This window comes from Petaurus breviceps, unplaced genomic scaffold, assembly GCF_028583685.1.
Source record: "Petaurus breviceps papuanus isolate PSGF00001 unplaced genomic scaffold, PetGlider_PUasm1.0 99, whole genome shotgun sequence".
NCBI classification, from domain to species: domain Eukaryota; kingdom Metazoa; phylum Chordata; class Mammalia; order Diprotodontia; family Petauridae; genus Petaurus; species Petaurus breviceps.
Genome location: NW_027187465.1, coordinates 24,594,609 through 24,622,102, shown reverse-complemented (window position 1 = coordinate 24,622,102; position 27,494 = coordinate 24,594,609). Strand labels below are relative to the sequence as shown.

The following is a 27,494-nucleotide window of genomic DNA, read 5'->3' as shown; positions in this document are numbered from 1 at the left end:
CTCACAACAACCCCAGAAGTTAGGTGCTCTTATGATCCCTATTTTACACAGGAGGAAACTGAAGCAGAGATTAAGTGACTTGCCCAGAGTCACAAAGCTAGTAAGTGTCTGAGACCAGATTGAAGCTCAGTGTTAAGGTTTAAGGTTTAGGGGTGCGCAAGACCCCAAAATACCAACATGCCAGGTCCTGCCAAATGAATTCGACTCAAGTCTTCTCTCAGCCAAAGTCAAGCAAAGTTTCTTAAAGATTCACCTTAATGGGTAGACTGTTAAGGAGCCTAGGTCTCTGTGACACTTGTATTGGATAAGTGGGCCAGAATAATCTGACAGAGAGTGAGTCAGTGCTAGGTAATTCTTGGCTCCCTCCTAGAGGCAAGATGGGTCTTACATACAGAAAGATTGTGGGAGGGTGATCTAAAGGAGTATTTTGGGAAGGGTCTTCAGGAGGAGTCAAATAAGGTCAGGCTCCAGTAATGAGAGATTAAGGTTGGAAAATAGCTGGAGTCTACCTAGAGATGACAGACAATGGAGGGGCTAGGCTAGTTTAAGGGTAACAGATTTGAGTATAAATATTTTGGGAGGATCAAGGGTGGGAAGTAGATGGGCAATGGAGGGCTGACTAGTAAGAGTAAGAGATTTGGGCCTAGCTATAATGAAAGGCTTATGGCCTCAGGCAAATGCCTGAGTGGGAAGTGGGAACATTCAAGGAGAGTTCAAGGGGGTTTCCAGAGCCATTGTTAGGACTTCCTGACTCCAGGCCCAGCACTCCATCTATTATACCAGTAGTAAATGACAGAGGTGGAATTTGAACCCATTTGAATTCCAAAGCCATATTTGATGATCTTTAAGTTTGTAATACAAAAAAGAAAATTTGTATTTTAAAAAATGATTCGATGTTATCTTGGAAAGAATTATCTGTACTTGGCCCCATTCTGATATTTTTATTAATGATGTGGGTAAGTAGATGGCCTGTTTCGCAGATAAAGCTAAGAGGGACAGCAAATGCCCTGGATAACAGTGTGAGGATCCAGGCTAGAAAATGGTACTGAATCTCAGAAGAGAATATTAAGTAGGGACAAGTGTAAATGTCTTACACTTGGGTTCAGAAAATTAGCTTCACGTATATGACAAGGGAGATGCTTGGTTAGACAACAGTATGCCTGAAAAAGATCTGGGGGGTCCTAGTGGTCTGTAAAGTCAATGTGAGTCAAGTTGTAATAAGAGCTAAAAAAGCTAAGGTGATGGCAGGTGGTGTTGGAGGTGGTTCTAATACCAGCACTCTGCTAATCCAGGTTTGACCTTGGGCTGAAATGAGACACTTGCAAGACATTGAACAGTTAACCAAGGGAGGTTTATTTTGCCCAAAGACAGAACAGATATGCAACAAGAACAAAGTGACTCAAAGTCCTCTTTGCCCCACTATGAGAAGTTGTCTGGTCATAGGGGCAGGACACGGTAATTTCCATGGTCTTTGGGAATCCATTAAGTCTGTGCCCTACCCTCCTCTTTCCTTTTCTCACCTCTTCTCCCCTCTGTCCACATAGGATATCATACCTTTACCTGTGGGTGTTTTGCCCAAAGGAATGTAAATTTTGAAGCAGAAACCTTACAGGATATCTTGGGGTTCATGGGCTAGATTTCTTTCTTAAGGACCAGGCCTTAAACCCAAATCACTTTGGTTCTACTGATCGGCCAACAATAGGTCCCAGGCCAGACACCACTTGGTCACTATTTGGACCCTGATTGTCTCAGAATGAATGTAAATAGCAATTATTTCTGTTTTTGACCAGAAATCCTGAGGGTCTTTTCCTCCCAATTTTTGACTAGGTAAAAGAGGCCATTCTCTGCCTCATTTCTTACCTAGTCTTAATCATTGATTGGGCATTGCCTCAGTCAAACTGAGACCTGTTAAAGACCTTAGCTTAAAAAGGCCAAGGTGTTCCACTGCATCCAGGGCCATCTGCTCTACATTTTGCTACTGGACCCAGATGGCCCTGGAGGAGAAAGTGAGGCTGGTGACTTTGCATATCCCTTCCTCACTTAAATCCAATTCACTTGCATGTTAAGGCATCATCTTCCTAATATCATAGTCCTCTTTAGAACAAAGGACAAACCACAAGTAGACAAATGGTAGGTCACTACCAAATGGCTCACCATGCTGAGTGTTGTATTGAAACCAAGTAGGAAATATTGTACATGCTCTGTATTGGGGGTAAGGGGCCACTTAACACGTATGTTTCAAAGTAAGCTCACCCCAAGCTTCCTTTTACTTGTCTGAAAAGCCAGCTGAGTATGTCCCAAGACAGGGGTAGGGCATAAGGATGCTACATTTTATTTTATTTTTTTTCTTTTTGGAGGGCAATTGGGGTTAAGTGACTTGCCCAAGGTCACACGGCTAGTTTTTATGTTGAGTGTCTGAGGTCAGATTTGAACTCAAGTCCTCCTGACTCCAGGGACAGTGCTCTATTCACTGTGCCACCTAGCCACCCCCGGATGCTACATTTTAAATAATGCATACCCATCCAGAGCTAGGGTCTAGCTATGGGTAATAGCTAAGAGGTCAAATTTGCCTCCTTGTAATAGAAAATTTAATTATTTTTCTCTGTTACCTGGAAAATAACTTTCTAGGGAAAAAGGAGGAACTCCTAGATAGTACCAGCCTCACAATTGCTTCTCTAGCAGTCCCAAATTAAAGAATTCAGGGCATTGGACCTCCTAGAGAAAGGGGTATGGGTATTTGGGGTAGCATCAACATCGTGGTTGCCTCTTTTATAACTCCAGCTTCAAAAAATTGGTGGATCTAGTCTTCTAGAGAGAAAGGGGGGAACTTCATGGATAATGACAAATTCCTGGAGAAATGGGGAGGAGGGGAGACAGCCTCTAGGATAAAAAATGGGAGTTTTCCTGGGCAATGTCAGCCTTAGGTTTCCTTCCTTATAATGCAAAAGTCAAGAGTTCCAACACCCTGTCTTCTAGAGACAGAAGGTAGAATTCCAAGGCGCGACTGGGCTTTTTGGAGGGATAAGGGTAAACAGGAAAGAATATTTACACTTGGTCCCTCCCTAGCTGGGAGGAAAAAAAGTAAGGGACGGATCCTCAACATGGGAGAGAAAAAGACCTAAACATTTTTCTCCTTTATTACTGTGAGCTATCCAGACAATGAAGGTCTCATAAGAAGAGAGTTGTCTCAGCAATCCCAAGTATGTATTCCTTTTGGCAGGGAGTTCAAGGCCTTAAATGGTACCATAAGGCTGGAGTCCTTCATAGGTTCCTAAACAAAGGGATTCACAGTAATGTTGAAATATGCCGTCCTTGTAACCACAAATTCATTTTCCTTCTAGGGAGGACTTAAGGTCCGTAGGGGAATAGCATTAGGCTGGAAGCTTATTTTATATATATATATTTGAGCTGAGAGTAGGACTTAACAGAATATCAGGGCATTGCCTTTTTTAAAAATTATTTTTAAAACATTTTTGGTTTTATTTTCAGTTTCAAATTCTCTTTCTTCCTCACTTCCCTCTCTCCCCTACCCATTGAGAAGTCAAGAAATTCAACAACCATTCTATATATGAAGTCAGGACATCCTGAAATTTGATACCTTCAGAGAAAAGTATAAACCACACTAGCCTATTAATCTAGGGCACTGTAGGCCCAGAGGATAAGATAGGATGGGACTCAACAGAGAAAGGAAAGAATTGTACTGATTGTTTGCAGGGGTAGGGAACCTATGGCCTCAAGGCCACATGTGGCCCCCTAGGTCCTCAACTGAGGCCCTTTGACTAAATCCAGTCTTCACAGAACAAATCCCTTTAATAAAATTATTTGTTTCTGAAAACTCGGACTCAGTCAAAGGGCCCCACCCAAGGATCTAGAAGGCCACATGTGGCCTTAAGGTCACAAGTTCCCCACCCCTGGTTTGTAGGATACAGTGAATCCTTTGTGCTTTCTCCAATCAGTGTGGGTTGAAATAAAGGTTGTTCTGTACCTGATTTAGACAGTGTTATCTTGAGTACTTGTATGGGAGTCAAAGACCCTTCCCCCCATATCTCTTTAGACTTAGAAATAAACTTTGGTCAAGCTATTTTCTTGAAGAGAAAACTCCAGAGTAAAGCCTAGGTTTGTGCAAAATGAACCCAAGTCATGAGTTTTGGAGTGGCTCCAAAGATTGTCTTGCTAGGGTGTATATGCCTAAGACATGGCAGAGAACTTCCCAAGGCTTATCCAAACAGATGCCTGTTCTCCACTACTGAGGATTCATGGAGGGTGGGGCACAAAGGCATTGCTCTGTGCAATACCTTCATCTGTAAAATTAGGACTGTTGGACTCCTTTCCCATTCCAAATCTATGAACTTATGAAGAACCAAAAGAGTGTTTCCAACGATTACCAAGTCTTGTGTATCTCCAAAATTCCAATTCTGTGAATCAGGGGACCTTCCTTTCTTTTTTTTTTTTTTAAAGCAATCAGGGTTAAGTAACTTGCTCAAGGTTACACAGCCAGTTATTGCTGGGTGTGGTGCTGAGTATCTGAGACGGGATTTGATCCAGGTCATCCCGACACTGGAGCCCGTGCTCTTACTCGCTGAGCCACCTGGCCGCCCCTAAGCAATTAGGGTTAAGTAACTTGCTCAAGGTTACACGGCCAGGTGTTTCTGGGTGGGTGCTAAGTGTCTGAGCCCAGGATTCGATCTCCAGGTATTCTCAACACTGGAGCCGGTGCTCTTACTTGCTGTGCTACCTGGCCGCCCTGGGGACCTTCCTTTCAATGACTGAGAACACGGTTGGTTGCTTGTTGTCCTTCATTCTCGAAGAGGACCAAAAATGACATCACTATATTGGAATCAAGGTACAGTGTGTCTGACTGTGATTGATCAGATCAATAGAAGCTCAAAGGCCCTACCACAGATCGAACACCAAGAGTTCACATGAACATCTGGAGAAGAGATGTCTCTAAATTTGCACATCTCATGTTTCTTTTGAGCTACTGCAATTTTGCTTTGCTTGTAGAGTACAGCACTTTCTTTGATTCCAGGCATACCATGCTGGGCGGTGCCATGCTAGTGTCTCCCAGTCTCACAATTGATTCTAAACTTCTTCAGAGAGATCTTGAGAGAGGCCTTCTATTGCTTCCTTGGACCTCCATGTGAGCTCTTGCCTTGTGAGTGTTCTCAGTTAAATGGCCTTTTAGCCAATGCACATTTGGCATTTGAACAATGTGGCTGGCCCATTGGAGTTGTCCTCTGCAGTAGAGTTTGAATGCTTGGCAGTTCAGCTCAAAAAAGGACTTCAGTGTCTGGTACCTTATCCTGCCAGGTGATCTTCAGAATCTTCCTAAGACGATTTAAGTCCTAAGACGATTTAAGTGGAAGCAATTCAGTTTCCTGGAATGGTGCTGGTAGACTGTCCAGGTTTCACAGGCATACAACAATGAGGTCAGCACAATGGCTCTGTAGACCTGCAGTTTGGTAGTCATTCTAATACCTCTTCTATCCCACATATTTTTTTTTTCTTTTTGGAGGGCAGTTGGGGTTAAGTGACTTGCCCAAGGTCACATGGCTAGTTTCTTTTGTGTTAAGTGTCTGAGACCAGATTTGAACTCAGGTCCTCCTGACTCCAGGGCTAGTGCTCTATTCACTGTGCCACCTAGCCGCCCCACTCCCACATAGTTTTTCAGAGCCTCCCCAGCACTGAGCTAGCTCTGGCAATGTATGAATCAACCTCCTCATCTATGTGTGCATTCCTAGAAAGCATACTGCCAAGGTAAGTAAACTTATCCACAGCATTCAAAACTTCTCCATTTGTTATACGGATGGTTCCACATATGGATGGTGTGGTGCTGGCTGGTGGAGCACCTGTGTTTTCTTGGTGTTAATTTTCAGGCTTAAATTAGTACAAGTGGCAGAGAATTTATCCATACGCTGTTGGCATCTCAGTCTCAGAGGCACCTTGAGTGCACAATCATCTGTGAACAGAAAATTGTGTAACGACTCTCCACTTTAGTCTTGGCTTGTAGCCTTTTCAAATTAGGTAATTTACCATCAGTGCGGTAGCTGACCTTAATGCCATGTTCGTCCTCTCTGAAGGCATCTGACAATGTTGCTGAAAACATCATGCTAAAAAGCGTGGGAGCAAACATCCAGCCTTGCTTCACTTCATTGGTTTGTGAGAAAGTGCTAGGGCATTGTCCATTATCCAGAATCTGTACAAACATGCTGTTGTGAAACTGATGTACGATACTGATAAATTTCTCATGCAACCAGATTTTACCATGATCTTCCACAAGTCCTCACGCAGATTGATGTATATTGGCTTTTTTGTTTTTTGTTTTTGGAGGGCAATTGGGGTTGAGTAACATGCCCAAGGTCATACGGCTAGGTTTGTGTGTGTGTGTGTGTGTGTGTGTGTGTGTATTAAGTGTCTGAGGCTGGATCTGAACTCAGGTCCTCCTGACTCCGGGGCCAGCACTCTACTCACTGGGCCACCTAGCCGCCCCATGATTGATGTATATTGTGTACAGACCCTTCTTCTGCTCCTGGCATTTCTCCTGGAGTTGCTGGGCAGCAAACACCATGTTGATTGTTCCTTGGCCCTTTCTGAAGCCACACTGACTCTCAGGGAGATGACCATCTTCTAGGCGAAAGATAAGCCAGTAGGAGGATACTGGCAGGAATCTTGCCATAAATGGCTAAGAAAGAGACCCCCTTCCCAACCCTGCCCCACCATGATTGTCACATGACAATCCATTTCCTTTTACTTTATAGAGATGGACAATGGAGGCATCCTTGAACTCCTGGGGAAGAACCTCCTCTTGTCATATAACCCAGAAGATTTCAGTCAGCTTTTTGTGTGAGCAATGGACCCCCTGCCTTTTAAATCTCAGCTAGAATAGAGTCAGCACCAGGTGCTTTGCCATACAAAAAGACCTAATGACATTGAAAACTCCTTCAATTGAAAGCTCTTCTAGAGAGCGACTGTGGCCAGTGGCTTCAGCATTGGTTGATGATTGTCTGTCAAGAACACTATGCAAGTGTTTAGTCCATCTCTCCAGGATCATGTCCTTATCTCTAAGTTCTGAGTAGTAGAGATGCACATAGACAGCCTTCAGGGCATCATAAAAGTGCTTTGGCTGAGAACATATGCACACCCCTCCCATTTATACTGCCCCCAATGCACCTATTAGAGGTTCCTAGGGAGGGGGCAGAAGAGACTTGGACTTTTCCCACCTCCTTTCTCCTCTCCATTCACAAACATACATGGATCCCCTCTGCTTTTAGCTCTTTTACTCTGGTCTGTCCTCCAAAAAGGTTAAAAAAAGGGAGCTGACCCCTTTTTATAGGCCAGTACAAAGGGGTGGCTCCTACCCCGCCCCCCCCAGATAGTTCCAAATAATTTATACCAAATGTGATGCAATCAGATTTAGGCAGTTAGGTGGTAATAGTGGGGAGAGATTTGAGTTAGGAAGGCTTGAGTCCCAGTCCTGCCTCACACACTGACGGGGTCACCCTAGGCAAACTGCGTAACCTCTCTCAGACTAGGTTTCCCCACCTTTAAAGTGAGGATAATAGTACCTGTCCTCATAAGGTTAATGTAAGGATCAAATGGAATTTTATAGATAGATATGGTTATAGGTATATAATTATATATGTGTATTCATGTGTATATTATACATGTATCTGTATACACACATGTACATACATATGCACACATATAATATACACATCCTACATACATATACATACATGTGTGTATATAAATGTCATGGCAAGCCTTAAAGTGCTATATAAATGTCAGTGATGATTGTAGTGGACAGAGCACTGGTCTTGGAGTCAGGAAGATGAATTCAAATCTAACTTCAGACACATAATTTGCTGTGTGACTCTAGACAAGTCACTTAACCTCTGCCTGCCTCTCATCTGTAAAATGGGGATCATAACCTCCCAGGGCTGTTGAGAGGCTCAAATTAGAACAGAAGTGCTGTTGCCACTTTTAAAAGTGCTGTACAGATGCTAGCCATTATTGTTGTTAAGGTCCGAGCCAAAGGCTTCCCAGCCCGTACGTTCATCACGTCCAGCAAGGAAACGCCGGTGGTCAAGCCGACCACACACAATGAGTGAGTTGCATCCATTTGCCTCTAGGTTTCCTTCCATTTCTAAGTCCTGGCAGGAAAAGGCTGGCAAGACCAGGAGGAGGGGCTGCTATTCTCCTTATCCACAGCATAACCTGCTTTTTGTGTGCTCCAGCCAGATTCTGGGCAGGTTTCATCCGGCAACAGTTAACAAACTGGAATAACTTCTTTTTCATCATAACCTAGCATTACTGTTCTCAGTTAAAGCTTATTTCAGTCAAACTCTCGATAATCCTGTTCTGCTCAGGATTAGTCTGTTCTAGTTCCAAATCCTGACCCTGCTCATCCTCACCACAAAGGATCAGAGAGCTGGAGGGCACTTTACATCTACTCTTGGACCAACATGTTAGATCAACTGGGTGGTGAAAAGGACAGAGGCCTGGCGTCAGGAAGACTCATCTCTTTGAGTTCAAATCTGCCCTCAGACACTCACTAGCTCTGTGATCCTGGGAAAATCCATTAACTCTGCTTGCCTCAGTTTCCCAATCTGTAAAATGAACTGGAAAAGGAAATGGCAAACCACTCCGATAAGTCTGCCAAGAAAACCCAAAATGGAGTCACAAAGTCAGACACAACTAACAATTACATTTATTGGGACACCTAGGTGACTCAGTGGATAGAGCCCTGGGCCTGGAGTCAGGAAGACTGGAGTTCAAATCTGGCCTCAGACACTCACTAGCTGTGTGACTCTGGGCAAGTTCACTTAACTTCTCTTTGCCTTAATCCACTGGAGAAGGAAATGGCAAACCACTCCAGTATCTCTGCCAAGAAAACCCCATATGGGGCCACGAAAACTCAGACAGGACCGAACAACAACAATAACATATGTTAACTCATTTGATCCTCACAAAAACCCTGTATTAGAGGCTATAACCATTTTTACAGATAATGAAACTGAGGCACAGAATGGTTAAACGTAGTCACATGACTGGTGTCTGAGGACAGATTTAGAGCTGTAAGGGCCTTTAACTCTTAACTAGCCCTCCCTCTCTCCTTTTGCAAATGAGGAAAACTGAAACACAGACCGAGGTTATTAGTGGCAGAGTTGGGATTCAAACCCACATCTTCTGACTCCAAATCCAGTAATCTTTCTCCTATTACTGTACTGCAAATATGCAAGTTATTATTATATAGAATTTTTTTCTAGTTTTTCTTTTAAATCCCAACTTGATAAATACTGACTTGACTTAAATCCCAGCCTTGGCAAGAAGAAGGAAGCAACCACAAGCAACATTTATATGTCAGCTATTTGTCGCGTACTATGCTAGCACTGAGGCCCTGGCCTCAGGGAGCTTACTTTCTCCTACGGGGCTACACCAAGTACTCAGATAAATCAATACAAGATAATTTGGGAAGAGAGCATGAACTACTGGGTCCCAGAGGAAGGTTACTGTAACCCAACCCGGAGGTCAAGCATTGGTGTTATGTGAGAGGAGAAGTCTGGCATAGGTCCTTGAAATCAGACAATTTCCCAAAGGAGGAAATAGAGAAACCTGCTGGCAGAAGAAGCAAAACATAATGGGCCTTTTAAGTTTCTGACAGGGCTGTTTTAACTAGGAGTAAAGGAAGAGAGTTATATCACAGAAAATAAAAAGGAGGGAGTTTTTAAGGGAGCTTCCTTGTTGAATTAGATAACTAGCTGCATTAATTTTTGTTTGTTCTGACCCTGTAATTTCTTGGGCATAGGGATGTCCTGGTGTGAAATCTCTCTCCATTGGTTCTGATCAGCAACTCTTCCATAATGTAATCTTAGTTACCTGGGCAACTAAGGGAGCTAGGTGGTACCACTGTGCATAGAGTCAGGAAGACCTGAGTTCAAATCTAGCCCCAGACATTTATTAGCTATATGACCTGGGGCAAATCACACCACCAATGTCTACCTCAGTTTCCCTGACTATTAAATGGGGATAATAATAGCTCTCGAGCACACACACACACACACACACACACACACACACACACACACACCCAGGGTTGCTGTAAGAAACAAGTGAGATAGTATTCATAAAATGCTTAGCACATTGCCTGGCATATAGTAGGTCCTTAATAAATGATTCCTTCCTGGGGCACCTAGGTTACACAGCTAAGTCAGCATCATAGAAAAGACTTAAACATAGGTCTTCCTGTCACCAAACCCAGGAGTATCTACTTTATCACCCTGCCTCTCAGTTGTACCAATGATCTAAGCAAAAGGAATTGAAATGTCCTTTTCTAGTTAAAGGGCATACATACCAGTCTTGGGATATGAATGGAGAATAGAGAAGAATAACTCACATTTAAAAGGTGGCATGACATAATGGAGAGAAAGTTGACCTCATAGTCAGGAAGTCTCACCTCTGCCACTTACTGGTTTCATGACCCTGGGAGGCTCACATGATCTCTCTCAGCCCCAGGAAACTCTCTAATGCTACAGAGATTGTAGGAGCAAGTGTTACCTGGATAGGTGGAGAGAGTCCCCTCATGGGAGTTCTCTATACTAATGAAATTACAAAATTAGTAAAAAAACAAAAACAAAAACATTTATATAACACTTTAAGGTTTTTAACATGCATTGTTTCATTTGAAAACTCAAGAACCTTGGGTTATTTTTATCCCCATTTTACAGATGAAGAAATTGAGGCTTAGCAAGGTTATATGCCTTATGTGTGATTACATAACTGGTTAGCATCAAGGTCAGAAATTTCAAGCCAGAACTCAATCCACCATCACATTCTGCCTCCATAATATCATTTTCAAAAATTTGCCCATTCATTGTAGTGCCTGAATATTTTAAAGGTGTTTCCATATTGGCTCTGGATACATGGTAGGGAAGAGCTGTAAGAAACAAAGAATATGAAAAATTCAGAGAAACATGGGAAGCCTTATGTGAAGGGATGTAGAGAAAAGGCAGCTGAGCCAAAAGATCAGTAAACACAATGATTGCAATCGGGAAATGAAGACAGCACTGGCCAGCCATTGCTGTTCTTTCTCCAGTAGAAGAGGACCGTGACTTCAGGAAGATAATGCCACCACATGCAAATGAATTGGATTTAGGTAATGAATTGGATTTAAGTTGGTGGGACAGGAAGTACTAACATTTCAAATTTGAGCTCAGTCTCAGGGACCAGTTGGATATGTAGAGATGAAGAGGGTACCCATTAAGAGGGTTAGGGTTGTTCTGGAGACCCCAAAATACCAACACACCAGGTCCTGCTGAATGAATTCGACTCCAGGCTTCTCAGCCAAAGAAAAGTGTGTGTGAGATGGGGTCTTATATACAGAAGGTTGTGGGAGGAATCGAGGGGTGGTCTAGAGGAGGAGTTTGGGGAGGGTCTTCAGGAGGAGTTAATGATAGGCTCAGGGGTGGTAAGATGAACAATGGAGGGGTAGGCTAGTAATTAGCAGTTACCGAGTTTCCCCGATAATAAGACCTATCCCGAAAATAAGCCCTCCCCTTACTGTGTACGATTCCTCTAAAATAAGCCCTCCCCTGAAAATAAGCCCTATTGAGATTGCTACTGTAGTGAAGATGATCCCCTGCACTACACGCTACATTACGGTACCCTCTGTATGCGCCGTTCCCCGCCCCCCCCCCGAAATACACGCCGCGCTCCGAGCTGCATCCAATCAGAGCTGCAGCAGTGAGCGCGTCATCCTGTTCTTCCCCAGTGATTTGCTTGCTGGTACATTTTTTTGTTCACATTTACCTGTTTATTAAAATTGCTGTCAATGTTCATTAAAATAAGCCCTCTCCTGAAAACAAGCCCTCTGGTGTTTTTCTGTCCAAAAAAAAATAAGACAGTGTCTTATTATCGGGGAAACACGGGTAGTAATTAGGCTGGAGGTCTGGGCCCAGACACAATGTAAGGCTTATTGCCTCATGCAAATGCCTCATCAAATGAGGCAGTTTAATCAAGAGTCCAAGGGTGGTTCCAGAGCCTGTATCTCAAGGACTCAAGGAGAGCTGGAGGGGGCTCCCAGAGCCCATGCCTCATCAGAGAGAAGGATGTGCTCTAGATCAGGGGAAATGTTGTACTTTGGTGCTTGCTATACCTTCTGAATATTCTTTTGTAAAGCTATGTAATCTGGGTTTGAAGACTGGGGTATTTGCACGAGGCCCCCCGCAGTGGTGAGAAGAATGATTCAAGGCTGTGTGAGAAGTGGGATTGTTGGGAAAGCTTTGGAGAAGATAGTCTTCATTCTGTTGAGGTTTGGGATTTAGGGGTGCTTAAAACCCCGAAATACCAACATGCGGGGTGCTGCCGAATAGATTCCACTCAAGTCGTCTTTCAGCCAAAGTAAAGCAAAGTTTATTAAAGATTCCACACACTGGGTAGACTCTTAAGGAGCAAAATCTTTTATGATGCTTCTCAATACAAGCAGGCCAGATTGAATCTCAGCTAGATTGAATGTGATCCACTTCATAGAAGCAAGATGGATCTTATATACAGAATAACTGTGGGAGGGATCTAGGGGTGGTCTAGAGGAGGGGTTTGGGGAGGGTCTTGAGGAGGAGTCTCAGGAGGATATTGATGAGACTGGGGTTAGACTCCAAGAACCAAGAGAATGGGATTTTGATGGGATCAAAAGTGGGGAATAGCAGGAGGCAATCCAGTGGTTACAGACAATGGAGGGCTAAGGCTAGTTTAAGGGGAACAGATTTGGTCATAGATATTTTGATAGGATCAAGGGTAGGAGGTAGCTGAAGGTTACCTAGAGATTACAGACAATGTATGGCTAGGTTAGGTTAAGGCTAACAGAGATTCACTCATATTAATAATGGAAGGCTTTTGCCCTCTGGGGAATGCCAGATCAAGTGGGAAGATTCAAGGGGTTCCAGGGGTTCCCAGAATCTATACCCCATCAATTCCAGCTTCGAGAGAAAACACACAAGGTTGTAGATTCTCTTTGGGATGGAGTCCAGGTAAAGGGAGAATAGACTTTGAGAAGCCTGTTGCAGCAAGCACCCCAGTGTCCCCAGGGTGCCTGCTCACACAGGTTCTTGGATCTGCTTTGTTAAAGGAAAGCAACTCAAAATGGGTTAACAAGCTTACTTTAATCAGTCAGACATATATCGTTTACCTTGTTCAGGAGAAAAGGTCAGCACCCTGAACCTCAAAGTATACAGGCATAATTATCAAGACAGAAACATCAAGTAGACAGATTTCCAAACTGTCCAACCATTACATCCATACCCAGTCAACATCTGGGTTTCCACATTCTGGGTTTTTCAAAGCCGGGGGACTCTCAACAACGGCTTCCCAGAATTCAGATCAAATTACAGAACATTTCTCAAAGTGAGTCCCAAAACAAAGCTACACATCAGGGCTTATATAGCCTTCTCCTGGCTCAGAGAATGTAACAACCTTATTGACCCACTGGCCAATCAAAAAGTATCTACTGAAAAACCAGCCTCCCACCCCAGGCTCCAGGTGCACGTTAGCCTAGGGGCAGGGAAGATCTTTAAATCTGCATTTCCATTACAAAGCCACAGGCTTGAAATGGATTCAGTGCCACATCATGTCCCAGATTTCCAGTTTGTCTCCCTAAAGACTTCAGGGAATTTCCCTGGGGTGAGATCTTTCTTTGTTGAACTATCTCACTTGCAGCGGGAGAGCCCATTCATTCAGTGTTTTCTGGTATATTCTGGTTTATAGAATTTCTGTGTGATCTCTGCTTGGATACGTGGGTTTTTTCCTATTTCCTGTTTGTTCTAGTCTTTTGTGTAACTAGCACTTGGTGGGAAAGAACCAAATCTATGAGCGTGAATTTACTCCTTTAAAGGTTAATAACCAAGAAAGCAGCTTGAACCTAGAAACCAATCATTCCTCTATGCCAGTAATATTTAGGGGAGGCAGATAACTTAAGTTCTATTTCAATACATCTTTCTCTTACAACAGAGCAGCTTAGCCTGATAGCCCCTTCTCCTGACCCTTACCCTCAAATCAAAGCCTCCTTTGGAAAGGCATGGGCCAGGGTGGGGAACCTGCAGTCTATGATGAGGTGCAGACTCTGGGAACCCCCTTGAGCTCTCCTTGAATCTTTGAGGGTACAGGCTCTGGGAACCCCTTTGAACTCTGATTGAATTGTCCCATTTGATGAGGCATTTGCATGAGGCAATAAGCCTTATTGTGGCTAGGGCCAGACCTCTAGCCTAGTTACTAACTGCTAGCTACTAGCCTAGTTACTCGCCTAGCCCATCTACTTCCCATCTTCAAGCCTTTCAAAATATCACTCATTGACCTCATTAACTCTTCCTGAAGATCCTCCCCAAACTCCTCCCCCTAGACCACCCCTACATTCCTCCCACAACACCATAGTGTCTAATGCAAGGGAACTTTTAATAAATTTTACTTTTTTTTGGCTGAGAAGACTTGAGTAGAATTCATTCAGCAGGACCTGGTGTGTTGGTATTTTGGGGTCTTCAGAGCAACCCTAACCCTCTTAGTGGGTAACCTCTTCAACATCACCTAGAGGCTACATGTGCCCTTCTAGATCCTTGGGTGTGGCTTTTCAACTGAGTCCAAGTTTCACAGAACAAATCTTTTTATTAAGGGGATTTTTCTGTGAGGTTTGGATTTAGTCAAAGGGGAGCATTTGAGGATCTAGAGGGTCACATGTGGCCTTGAGGCTGAAGGTTCCCCGCCCCCCCCCCCCATGGGCAATATTCCTGAAATATCTCTCATTGTCTCCCTTCAGGTTTCATTTAGCCAACCTATGTTAACATACATAAACTTCATGGGCAGCACATATACCCCGCAACTAATTGGTGTTAATTGTTCATTTGATATTGGGAAGAAGTTAATTGGCTATTGATAATGGTGTAAGCATACTGGTCGGAGGCTTGTGAATGACAGAACTAGAACACACCTCATCTCCCAGGGTTGCCTCTAGAACCTAGAGAGGAATAGCAGCCTTGGTCTGGGGGCGCAAAGATTTAGTGTTCCTGGGGATTGGGAGAGTGAGCCCAGAGGCTGTGAACTACACCTATGTTATCTCATTTAATCCTCCCCAAAACCCTGTGAAGTAACTGCTACACATATTATTGTCCCCATTTTATAGATGAGGAAGCCAAGGCAGAGAGATGATAAGTGACTTGCTCAGAGTCACACAATTGGTAAATGTCTGGGTTAGGATTTAAATGGAGGTCTTCCAGACTCTTGACCCAGCCTTATATTGACACCATGCTGCCTTTATGTCCCAGGCACTTTTTGAGATGGTTTTTGCCACTGTGTGTGTGTATGTGTGTGTTTGTGTGTGTGTGTGTGTGTGTAATGGAATTGTTTGTTGAAACTTAGTTACTGTGTCAAACAAAATCTAAAAAGCATTAATTTAACAAAAGCAGAAAACGATTATTTCTACACAGCTTTGAATACCCAGGAGACCCGGTGGTACAGGGAAAAAAATAAGTGTACAAGTAAGTGCTTTTTTCCTGGAGAAATTAAAAGGATAGGAGGCAGCATGGTACAGTAGGAAGGATGCAGGACTTTTTAGGCCAAGGACCGGGTTCAAATCTTGACTGTCACTTACTACTTGAGTGACCTAGGGCTAGGGAGCCCAATTTCCTCACCTGTAAAATCAGGAGGGTCAGACTAGAAGATCTCTGAGGTCTCTTCCAGATCTAAATCTATGACCCTGTGACCTTGGACAAGGCATTTAACCTTCCTGGGACTCAGTTTCCCCATCTGTAAAATGAGGAGATTGAACTAGATGCCCTCCAAGGTCCTTTCTGGCTCTCAGTCTGTGCACTTAGGAAACACACCTTCTCCCTCTCAGTAGAAAGGTGGACATGGATTGTTGGTATACACCCTCAGACCAGTAGCTATGACTTTACCTAAATGTTGTTTTTCTTTCAAGCAAAGGTTCAATTTTAGGGGACAGTGGTAGAGGGGAAATGAATATTTGTCAAAAGAAAAGACAACAATAAGACAGCTTTTCAAAAACACAACAAAATTAGGAATTGTGCACCTGTAGTAGAAAGGAACAGATAAACTAATTTTTTTGGGGGGGGGGAACTGGCTTGGTCTACTTTGTAACAATATAGGCCTATGAATAAGAAACTATTAAAATGAGATATTGCTTCAACAACTGACTCACTCTGTAGCCTCGGGCATTTAATTTGCCTGATTGCTCAGTTCCTTCAACTGTGAAATGGGCATAATAATATTTTATCTCTGGGCCCCTTACAACATGTTATAAAAATTAATTAGCCTTTGCTTTGTAATTCCAATCTAGAGATCTAAAGGCTCATTGTGGCTTAGTATTCTGACATTATTAGCTGGAAGATAGGAAAAATCTAAGTGTACTGGCTCTCTGCTCTCAGCAAAGAGTGGAATGTCTCAATGGCGCCCTTTAAAGTTATTGATTCCACCAGAAGGCTGACCTTTGGCAATAAAGGGAGAATATTTTCTCTTCCTTAATGGAAAAGAAGCGGTTTGGCCACCTTTGGTTCCTTTGTTTTCAGGAGTCACCGAGAAATGAGAAAGAATCTTCTAATCTTGACTGTCTTTAGCTTAGATGAAACCTGTTCCTTGATTTTGAAATTGGGTGTTGAGTTTTAAGGGGGTCATAATTTTGTAAAGAATTGCATAAGGGATGGGAGAATTTATCTCGAAACTTCTAGATTACTGGATAGCTATTACTTAAAGCCCAAGGAAATACCTGTTTCTCCATGACTTCCTCGACAATAGTTTTTTTGATCTTTTTCTACTTGTCTAATCATTCTTTGCCTCCTTTGCTGTGGCAACCTCTCTCTCCATCCGTAAGCATGGATATTCCTCCAGACTTTCTCCTTGGCCTTCTTCTCTTTCTGCAATAATAATAATAATAATAATAGGCTAACATAATATTTTATTATTAATATATTATTAATCATTATAATACCATACTTTATTATTGTGATGGATATATCATATTAATATAATGTATTAATTATTAAATGCATTAAAGATATTTTATTATTGTTTTACTTTTGTTATTTTTATACTTTTAATATATTTTAGGCATAATTTTATGTTATACTTTTATGTTTATTACTTTATTATTACCATAGTTAATATAACATATTAATAAAATGTTTTAAGGTTTGTAAAACACTCTACAAATGTTACTTCATTTTATCTTCACAACAGTATTGAGACATAGTTGCTATTATTATCCCCATTTCACAGATCAGGAAACAGAAGCTAAGGAATGTTAAGTAACTTGCCCAGGATTACACAGCTAGTATCTGTGTCTGGATAAGGAACACAACTCTTTTTGACTCCAATTCCAGTGCTCTCTTCACTCCATCACCTAATTGCCCTACCTATGTTTCTTATCAAGTCAACAACATTCTATAATGTGCATTGGCAGGTGACGTGAGGGGAAATTTTCCAATCAGGACTATCTAAAAGGGCCATATCTTGGGAGTTGGCTCCCCTTCACTAGAAGCCTATAAGCAAAGGTTAGAATGACCTCTTGTTGCGAATGTGGCAGACAAAGAGCTTCGTGGAAGCTTGGGTTGGCCAAGATGGCCCAGATGCTGTGATTCTTTGAATAGAGAGTCACAGTAGCACCAAGTGGGGATGCATGATGGTGGGGTCTTTTGTACCCTTTCATGCCTCACCAGGCCCAATTCAGATCAGCTGGAAAATATCCTCTGGTGCTTCCCGGCAGCCAGGAGTTCTTAATTGGATGCTGAACCAGAGATCTATAGAAATATTGAAGGAGCAATTCTGCCCCTCGTGTTTTTCTCCTTCCTCCCTGGCCTTGAGGTGTAGGGACTTCCCTTTGAAGGTTGGTGGGAGGAAGACTTTTTGCTCTCCTGCACCAGGCTGCAAATCATGAGCCTCCAAGTGTCTGGGATGGGACTGACTTCTGCTTGTGGCTTCTTCTCTTTGGTAGATGAGGCCTTGTGAGATCTCACAAGACACTGGAGAAATGGAATCTGGGCTACCAGAGCAACCACATTGGAAATAGCAGCAGCAAACTGAGAAAGAAAGAGTTGCCAAGACAGAGAGAATGTGTGTGTGTGTGTGTGTGAAAGAGAGACAGAGAGAGACAGAGAGAATGGGCTGAAAGGGATAAAAAGAGAAATTCCATTTTAAAATAATTGCAGGCAGTATAAAATACTGACAGTGACCGTGTTAAGACTCACACAGGAACTATATGAACACAATTATAAAATACTCTTCAGGGGCGGCCAGGTGGCTCAGCGAGTAAGAGCACCGGCTCCAGTGCTGGGATGACCTGGAGATCGAATCCCGGGCTCAGACACTCAGCACCACATCCAGAAATAACTGGCCGTGTAACCCTGAGCAAGTTACTTAACCCCGATTGCTTAAAAAAATAAAATAAAATAAAATGCTCTTCATATAATTAAGGATATCTAAACAACTGCAAAATTATTAATTACTCATAGGTAGACCAAGTCAATATGATAAAAATTATAGTACTACTTAAATTAATTTACTTATTCAATGCCATGCCAATCAAACTACCAAGGAATTATTTTTTAGAACTAGAAAAAATAATAGCAAAATTCATATGGAAGAACAAAAGATGAAGAATATCAAGGGGACCAATGGAAAAAAAGTGAAGGAAGGCAGCCTAGCAGTACCTGACCTCAAACTGTACTACAAAGTGGTAATTATCAAAACAATCTGGTCCTGGATAAGAAGTAGAGTGCTTGATCAATGGAATGATTAGGTACATAATATCCTGAAGTAAATGACCCCAGTAATCTAGAGTTTGAGGAACTGAAAAATTCAAGCTACTGGGGCAAGAGCTCACTGTTCAACAAACATTGCTGGGAAAACCAAAAAGCAGTCTGACAGAAACATAGCACAGATAACATCTCACACTGTATACCAAGATAAGTTCAAAATAGGGACATGATTTAGACATAAAGAGTAATAACACAAGCAAATTAGGAGAGCATGGAAAAATTACTTGTCAGATCTATGGATAAGGGAAAAGTTTGTGAAAAGGTAGAGGGGATCATAGGAAATAAAGTAGATAATTTTGATTACATTAAATTAAGAAGTTTTTGCACAAACAAAATGCAGCCAAATTAATACAACCAAGAAGCAGGGGAAAATTTTTTATAGTAAATTTCTGTAATAATTGTATTAGTTCTCAAATATATAGGGAACTGAGTCAAATTTATAAAAATTAAAACCATTCCCTAATTTAGAAGTAGTCAAAGGATATGAACAGGTAGTTTTCAGAAGAAGAAATCAAAGTTACCCAAAAGTCATATGAAAAAATACTCTAGGGGGCGGCTAGGTGGTGCAGTGAATAGAGCATATGCCCTGGACTCAGGAGGACCTGAGTTCAAATCCCGCCTCAGACACTTAACACTTACTAGCCATGTGACCTTGGGCAAGTCACTTAACCCCAATTGCCCCTCAAAAAGCAAAAAAAAAAAAAACCAACCCAAAAACAACCCCCAAACTCTAAATCACTACTAATTAGAGAAACACAAATTAAAACACCTCTCAGGTATCACCTTACATCCATTAGATTAACTAAGATGACAGAAAAGGACAAGTATAAACGCTGGAAGGGATATGGGAAAATAGGGACATTAATGCATGGTTGGTGGAGCTGTGACCTGTTCCAACCATTCTGGATAAGAATTTGGAACTGTGCCCAAAAGTCTATAAAACCATGCATGCCCTTTGACCCTGCAATACTTCAACTAGGTTTTTATCCCAAAGAGATCAAAGAATAAAGGAAAAGGACCCATATGTACAAAGATGTTTATAGCAGCTCTTTTTATAGTGGCAAAAAAAAAATAGAAAATGAAGGAATATCCATCACTTGGGCAATGACTGAATAAGCCATGTTTTATGATTATGATGGAACACTATTGTGCTATAAGAAAGATGGTTTCAGAAAAACCTTGGAAGCCTTATATGAGCTGATGCAAAATGAAATGAGCAGAACCAGGAGAACATTGCACACAAGAATAACAATACTATAATGATGATTAACAGGGATAGACTTAGCTACTCTAATCAATACAATAGTCCAAGATTATTCCAAAGGACTTATGATTTCAAAATTTTTAAAAATGATGAAAAATGCTACCCACCTCCAAAGAGGAAACTGATAAACTCTAAGTGCAGATTAAAGCAAACTTTTTTCTCTTTATTTCTCTTGCTTTTTTTTCTTTTGCAACATCTAATGTATAACTATGTTTTGCATGATTTCACTTGTATAATGACTATTGTATGTCTTGCCTTCTCAATTGGTGGGTGAGAGGGGAAGGAGGGAAAGAGAATTTGGGATCCAAAATAAATTTTTTTTAAATAAAGGACAGAGTTTGGCAAAGGGCACTAATCAGTAGAGTGGACAGAGTGCTAGCCCAAGAGGTGAGTATAAATATGTTTCAGATACTTAGCAGCTATGTGATCCTGGGAAAGTAACCTAACCTTGCTGACCTCAGTTTCCTCATTTAGAAAAATCCAGGGTTGTTGTAAAGATAAAACAGGATAATATTTGCAAAGTGCTTCATAAACTTTAAAGAGCTATATAAATGCTAGTTATTATTATCATCATCAGTTTTAATCACTATTTGTCTCAGCCTAGTGGTGCCTGGCAGAGAGACTTCCTAAATCAAGGATCATAGGTATAGAGCTGAAAGATACCTTTATATATGATCAGATCCAACCCCCTTATTTTATGAATGGGGAAAATGAGACCTGTGGAGGCTAAGTTACGTGCTCAGGATCTCACAGGTAAGTGGTAGAATTAAGTTGCAAATTTATTTTGCATTATTCCAATCCTCTAATTTACCACTATAAGAACAAACCATCTCAGTCTATAGAGAAAAATAGTCATGTTTTTGTTTTGTTTTTTTTGCTTTTTGGAGGGCAGTTGGAGTCAAGTGACTTGCCCAAGGTCACATGGCTAGTTTTTGTGTTAAGTGTCTGAGGCCAGATTTGAACTCAGGTCCTCCTTACTCCTGGGCCTGTGCTCTATTCACTGTACCACCTAGCCGTCCATTATCATGGTTTTTATCAGTAAATTCTTTTTGAATTGAATGAAATCTGTTAACCTGATCATAAATGGAAAAGTTTGGAAAAGTTCATGCAAGTTACAGAAGGCAGAACTGACATTGACAAATGCTTGCCATTTACTAGTTACCAGGAGACATCAGGATGTCATAGAAAGGATACTGTCCTTATAGATATGAATGACCTGAGTCCTTTGTTTCCTCCTTGCAACATAACCCTGGTCAAATCACTTAGGTTTTTAGAGTTTTTTCCTCACCTGTAAAACAAAGGAATAATAATTTAGTAGATAACATCCTGGATCTATAGCTGGAAGGGATATCTGTATTTCTTTTTTTTTTTTAAAGCAATCGGGGTTAAGTAACTTGCTCAAGGTTACACGGCCAGTTATTTCTGGGTGTGGTGCTGAGTATCAGAGCCCAGATTTGATCCAGGTCATCCCGACACTGGAGCCAGTACTCTTACTCACTGAGCCACCTGGCCACCCCTGGAAGGGATATCTGAAGACAGTCCAACTCCCTCATTTTTTATAAATAAAGAAACTGAGGTCCAGAGAGTTTAAATGTTTTACCCTAAATCTCACTGGTAGTATCCATTAGAATGCCTACTATGTGTAAGCACTTAAATAAATATAGCTATCACCAAGATTATTATTTTAATTTTTTACTATTATGATTATTTTAAAACAATTTAACTTTTACTTTGATTTATCCAGATCTCTCATTTCAGAATTTTAAAAAATTGATTGGGATTTACCCTGTGTTAAAATTATTTTGCTTCTATTCAGTGCTAGAGTGATTCAGCATTCCCAACTCCAACTCATGTGATTGTGATTCTCTCATGCCCAGTTGGCCCATGACCATGGCCTGCTGCAGTCATTTTCTTATATTTGGAATTAGGAGTTTAGAAGAAGAGTGTGTCATTTGCTGTGAATAGACTGTCTGCAATTGCTTGCTATGTGGTAGGCACTAGTGATTTATGACAAAACCAGCTCCTGACTTCAATGATCTTACATTCTATCACATTTGTCTGGTGCTACTATCCTAATTTCCACTCTCACCAATTAGTAAGTTCTCCAGAGGATGGCTACCATACTCCCTCAGATCTGGTAAGATTTTTTCCTGTGACTCTTTATATACAAAACCTTGAATCAGTGTCCAGTCTGTCCTTGGCTTCCAATGCAGATACTGCCATCATTGAATACAGGGATATTGCTAGGATGCCGACAGCAGGATGTGATATCCAGAATTCAAAATCCTCTTCAAATGAGCATGCTCCGGCCATTTTCCCAGAGTTAGGCAGCTACATCTCTTCTTCAGAGTTCTATGGGAACTCTGAGGTTTGGGAAGTCTCATCTGGACTGCCATTGGCTCAAGTCCCAACCTGTTGTGTTTTCTCCCTGGTTCCTCTTTAGTGACTGATTTGCACCCCAGTTCCATTTAACTGCTAAAAATCAATTAGCTTTCCATTCTTCTTGTTCATTCCATTGGTTATAATTCTTCTTTACAACTTGACTAATGTTTAGTGTGAAGGTATTTGTAAAGTCTATATCGGATTGCATGCCGCCATGGGGGGAGTGGGAATGGGGGAGGAGAGGGAGCAAGAGAAAATTTGGGAACTCAAGGGATTATGGAACTGAATGTTGTAAACTAAAAGTAAATAAATAAATTTATTAAAAAATAATTTAACAAATCAATTAGCTTTTACAAGCAGATATTTAGATTTATCAATAACAAAAGTAGAAATATTTTCTTCAGCACTTCTGGGACATGTTTTCCCCTATAGCCCCTCAGTCTCTGGAACGAGCGGGCTCAGACTCAGCAGTTTCTAGGTAACTTGAATTCTAACAAGTTCTCATCCAGATGCAGCATGACTTCTGGATGAATGCTCATCTCATCCACCAGTTGGCTGGCCCCAAAGGTCACTCACTACTTTTAGGGGTATCCATGTTGGGCTGACTGCAAAACTGGAGGTGGATTCCAAATCCTGGATTCCTGAGCTCAGGTGGTTTGCTTTCTTAACCTTTCAGAATTCACAAGGTTGAAGCCTCTAATTGCTTCACCTAAAACAGAAAAGAGTAAAAGCCAGGATAAAAGGGTCAAGGTCTATTTTTGTGGGCCAACATGTCAGCCTTTGGTCTTCCTGGCTCCAGACCTAGCCCTCTAACCACTGAGTCATGTATCTCCTCCTAGGGGTTCAAGTCTGGCCTCAGACACTCACTAGCTGTGTGACCCTGGGCAAGTCACTTAACCTCTGTCTTAATCCACTGGAGAAGGAAATGACAAGCCCACTCCAGTATCTTTGCCAAAACCTCATGGATAGCATAGTCTGAGGGGTCGCAAACGTCAGCTCCAGAGCGGAGAAGACCCAAGGTCTTTCCCTTTACTTGATTGTCTCTTGCAGGATGCCATCAGTGAAGGAGCTAAACAAAGGTAGCAGGCCAAGACCTCTGAAAGAGCCCACAGTCCTAGTCTTTTGGCTGTAGCCAGTCAAAATGTCTTCTTTTGACTATGTGTCTAGCAGACTAAATGCAGTTACAAGAATGTCCACACATTCTCCAGAGTATCTCTAAAAAACTTCCATTTCACATAATCATGATGCTCCTAGAAGTCTCACTGATTGATTCAATCAAGACCTCCGTTCTCACCTTATAAAAATATATGGGTTTAGCATCTTAACCCTAATTTTAAGTGGGATGGGGTAATTTGAGTGGTTTACTTAATCAATTCTCTCCACCCACTCCATCCTTACATCTACTGGAATAGAAATGTTTCTTTTGTCATTTTGTATCCTAGATGACACAGGAAGGAAGGAAGGAAGGAAGGAAGGAAGGAACTAAGGAAGGAAGGAAGGAAGGAAGGAAGGAAGGGAAAGAAGGAAGGGAGGAAGGAAGGAAGGAAGGAAGGAAGGAAGGAAGGAAGGGAAAGAAGGAAGGAAGGAAGGAAGAGAAAGAGAGAGAGAGAAGGAAAGAAAGAAAGGAAGGAAAGTATTTACTGAGCACTTACTATGTATCCAGCATTGTCCTAAGTGCTAAGGATATGAAAGTTAAGCAAAAAGATGGGCAGTTCTTTCCCTCAAGGAGGGCAAGACAAGTGGGCAAAGACAAAGCAAAAGGGTAGGAGGAGAGATGAAAGGTCTGTGTGTGTGATTTTGAAGTTCAGAAGTTCAGGAGCAGGGCAGGGAGGGGAATGAAGGCAGAACCCCTCTATAAACACGGAAACTGTAGGAGGAACTCACCAGTGGGAGAAGGGGGCAGACCTTGCTGAGTACCAGGGAGAGGAGGCTCCAGGAGGTTCCAAGATGACAAAGCAGTAGCAGCACCATTTTGAAATCCAGAGAATCATGATTAGGGCCAGGTAACTAATCAATTATCAGAGAATTTATTGAGTTCCTATGTGTTGTTGACATCATGGAATCATAGAATTTTAAATCTGGAAGGGAACCTGGAAGAGAACATAAACTCCTTGAGGGAAAGGAATTTTATTTTCATCCTAAGTGTCTGCCACAATTTCTTTTTTAAAATTTTAAGGTTTTTGGGGTGGCCAGGTGGCTCAGCAAGTAAGAGCACTGGCTCCAGTGTTGGGATGACCTGGATCAAATCCGGGCTCAGATACTCAGCACCACACCCAGAAATAACTGGCCGTGTTACCTTGAGCAAGTTACTTAACTCCGATTGCTTTAAAAAAAAAAAAATTAAGGTTTTTTTTTAGTATTTTATTTTTCCCCACTTATGTATAAAAACAATTTTTTTAGAATGCAAAATTTTATGTATTTTTGACCATGTACAATTATTACCCTAGAATAAACCCATACTATCTGTGAAAAAAAAAGTCTCGCATCAAAGGTTATTCCTTTACAACCTCTTTTTAAAAAAAAATTTTTTTGGAGTGCAATTAGGGTTAAGTGACTTGCCCAAGGTCACATGGCTAGTTTTTGTGTTAAAGTGTCTGAGGCTGAATTTGAACTTGGGTCCTCCTGACTCCAGGGCTGGTCACTGCACCATCTAGCTGCTCTCTTTACAATTTCTTGATTCCCAAATCCAAGTATTACTGCCATTAACTGAACGGCCCTGAGTTTGTATTAAGGGGATCCTCACCCCCCAAAACCTCCACATTCAAGGTTTTTAAGGCAACAAGTATGCTCTTTCTTATTAACCTGAAAAGATGACAAAGTTTGCTCACCCCTGGGGCAATTTTGGCTTGTCCAACTAGTCTTCCCTCAATTCACAGTCCCACTGCTAATATGCTTCAACAACTTCCCTTCTCTTCTAACACTACCTTCCCTCCTCCAAATGAAAGTTATTGCAGAGCAAGAGGGCTAAAGAAATTAAGTTAACAGTTATTTCCCAGAATGAGTGGTAGCTTCTGACACAAAAATTTTCCGGACCTAAAAATAAAGAGCCTCTGTTGAAGTCAAATGTTAAATTTATTGCAATAGTCTCTCTTTGTAGCTTTTAGCTTGCTGGGCATTCAACAGCAGCACTATTGATGTCATCAATGACATCATGAGGATGTCAGCCATCAATGTTGCAGCCCACAGACTGGGCTGTCCCAAGTATCTCTTTAATGGTTCCAGAGAGATCTCTTCCCAAGGACCAGTACCTCATCTGTCGAGCAATGTTGACAGTCTCATCGAGACTGATGTTTCCATTGTGTTTAATGTTTTTCTTCTTCTTTCTGTCGCTAGGAGGTTCCTTTAGGGTTTTGATGATCAAGGCTGAGGCAGAAGGCACAACCTCAGTCTGGGCCTGTCTGTTCTGAATGGTAAGTTTCACTGTGATCCTTAGCCCTTCCCAGTCACCAGTTGCCTTGGCAATGTCATTGCCAACCTTTTATGGAAGACAAACCCAAGGGACCAATTTGGGGGGCCAGAGCTTATGTGGCACCAACTTCACCACCAGTGTACCTTAAAAAGATGACTTTAATTTCATTAGAGTCAAACTTGGGCAGCATGGCAGTGACAAATGGCCTGGATGCTGCAAGGTGGCTGCCAGTGTCAGATGAACCCGGAATCAGGATGACTGAAAGAAGTTGCAGCTTCACCTACACGAGCTGGAAGCCAAAAGTTAAAAACAATTTTTGACATTTATTATTTTTTAACAATACTTTATTATTTTTTATTTTTTGAGTTCCAAATTCTCTCCCTCCCATTTTTTTTGGAGGGGAAAGGTAGGGCAATTGGGGTTAAGTGACTTGCCCAAGGTCACATGGCTAGTTTTGTGATAAGTGTCTGAGGTTGGATTTGAACACAGGTCCTCCTGACTCCAGGGCCTGTGCCCTATTCACTGTGCCACCTAGCCACCCCTTTAAGATTTATTTTTAAAACTTTGAATTCCAAATTCTCTCCCTTCCTCAATTCCCATCCCCCCTCATTGAGAAAGCAAGCAATTCAATATAGGTTATACATGTGTAGTCATGCAACACATATTCATAATAGTCATGTTGTGAAAGAAAATAGACAAGAAAAAAACCTCAAGAAAAATTAAAGTTTTAAAAATGTATGCTTCAGTCTGTATTCAAATACCATCCTTTCTTTCTCTGGATATAAACAGCATTTTTCATAATAAGTCCTTCAGCGCTGTCTTGGATCATTGTATTGCCGAGAATAGCTGAGTCATTCACAGCGGATCATCTTACAACATTGCTGTTACTTTGTACACAGTACATTTCACTTTGCATCAGTTCATGCAAGTCTTTCTAGGTTTTTCTGAGAGCATCCTACTCATCATTTCTTATAGTACAATAGTATTCCATCATAACCACCTACCACAACTTGTTCAGCCATTCCCCAATTGATGGGCATCCCCTCAACTTCTAATTCTTTACCTCCAGAAAAGAGCTGTTATAACTATTTTTGTACATATAGATCTTTTTCCTTTTGTTTTTTATCTCTTTTGGGCTATAGACCCAGTAGTGGTATTGCGAGGTCAAAGGGTAGGCATGTCTACCAGTTTCTGACACGTAGCAGACCCTTAGTTTATGCTTATTGAATTGAATTAGATTAAATCAGGTAGCCCACTCCCATTGTGAAACCATTTGCAGTGAGAGCTCTGATCCATGAGATAGAAGGTCCAGTTGTAGTTTTTACAGCGATGATGGGTGCAGACTCTTCGTATCATTCTCTGCTCCTTATTCTCCACAATGTGGCTTTTGTTTTCACAGAATAACTTTACTTTGGGAAATGAGTGGATGGTTTCAGACTGAGTAACAAATACTCAGCATTCTTTCATCATCTGGCCTTAAAAATAAGCAAAAGGATGGCAGTCACCAACATCGTTTATAAGACAGATATAAGTAGATGATCTGAATTTTTTTAAAACTTTGTTGATGTTTCATTGACATATTTTATGTAAATATGTAAAATGTAATTAAATATAAAGTATGTAAATACAA

At 41.5% G+C, this 27,494-nt stretch overlaps 1 long non-coding RNA gene across 1 annotated transcript; it reads left to right on the top strand.

The window, feature by feature from the left end:
- Nucleotides 1-4,470: 4,470 nt before the first annotated feature.
- LOC138156356 (uncharacterized) lies at nt 4,471-27,494 on the top strand. Its single transcript, XR_011167129.1, has 3 exons — nt 4,471-4,843; nt 25,789-25,865; nt 27,264-27,494. It is a non-coding gene; the product is annotated as an uncharacterized lncRNA (long non-coding RNA).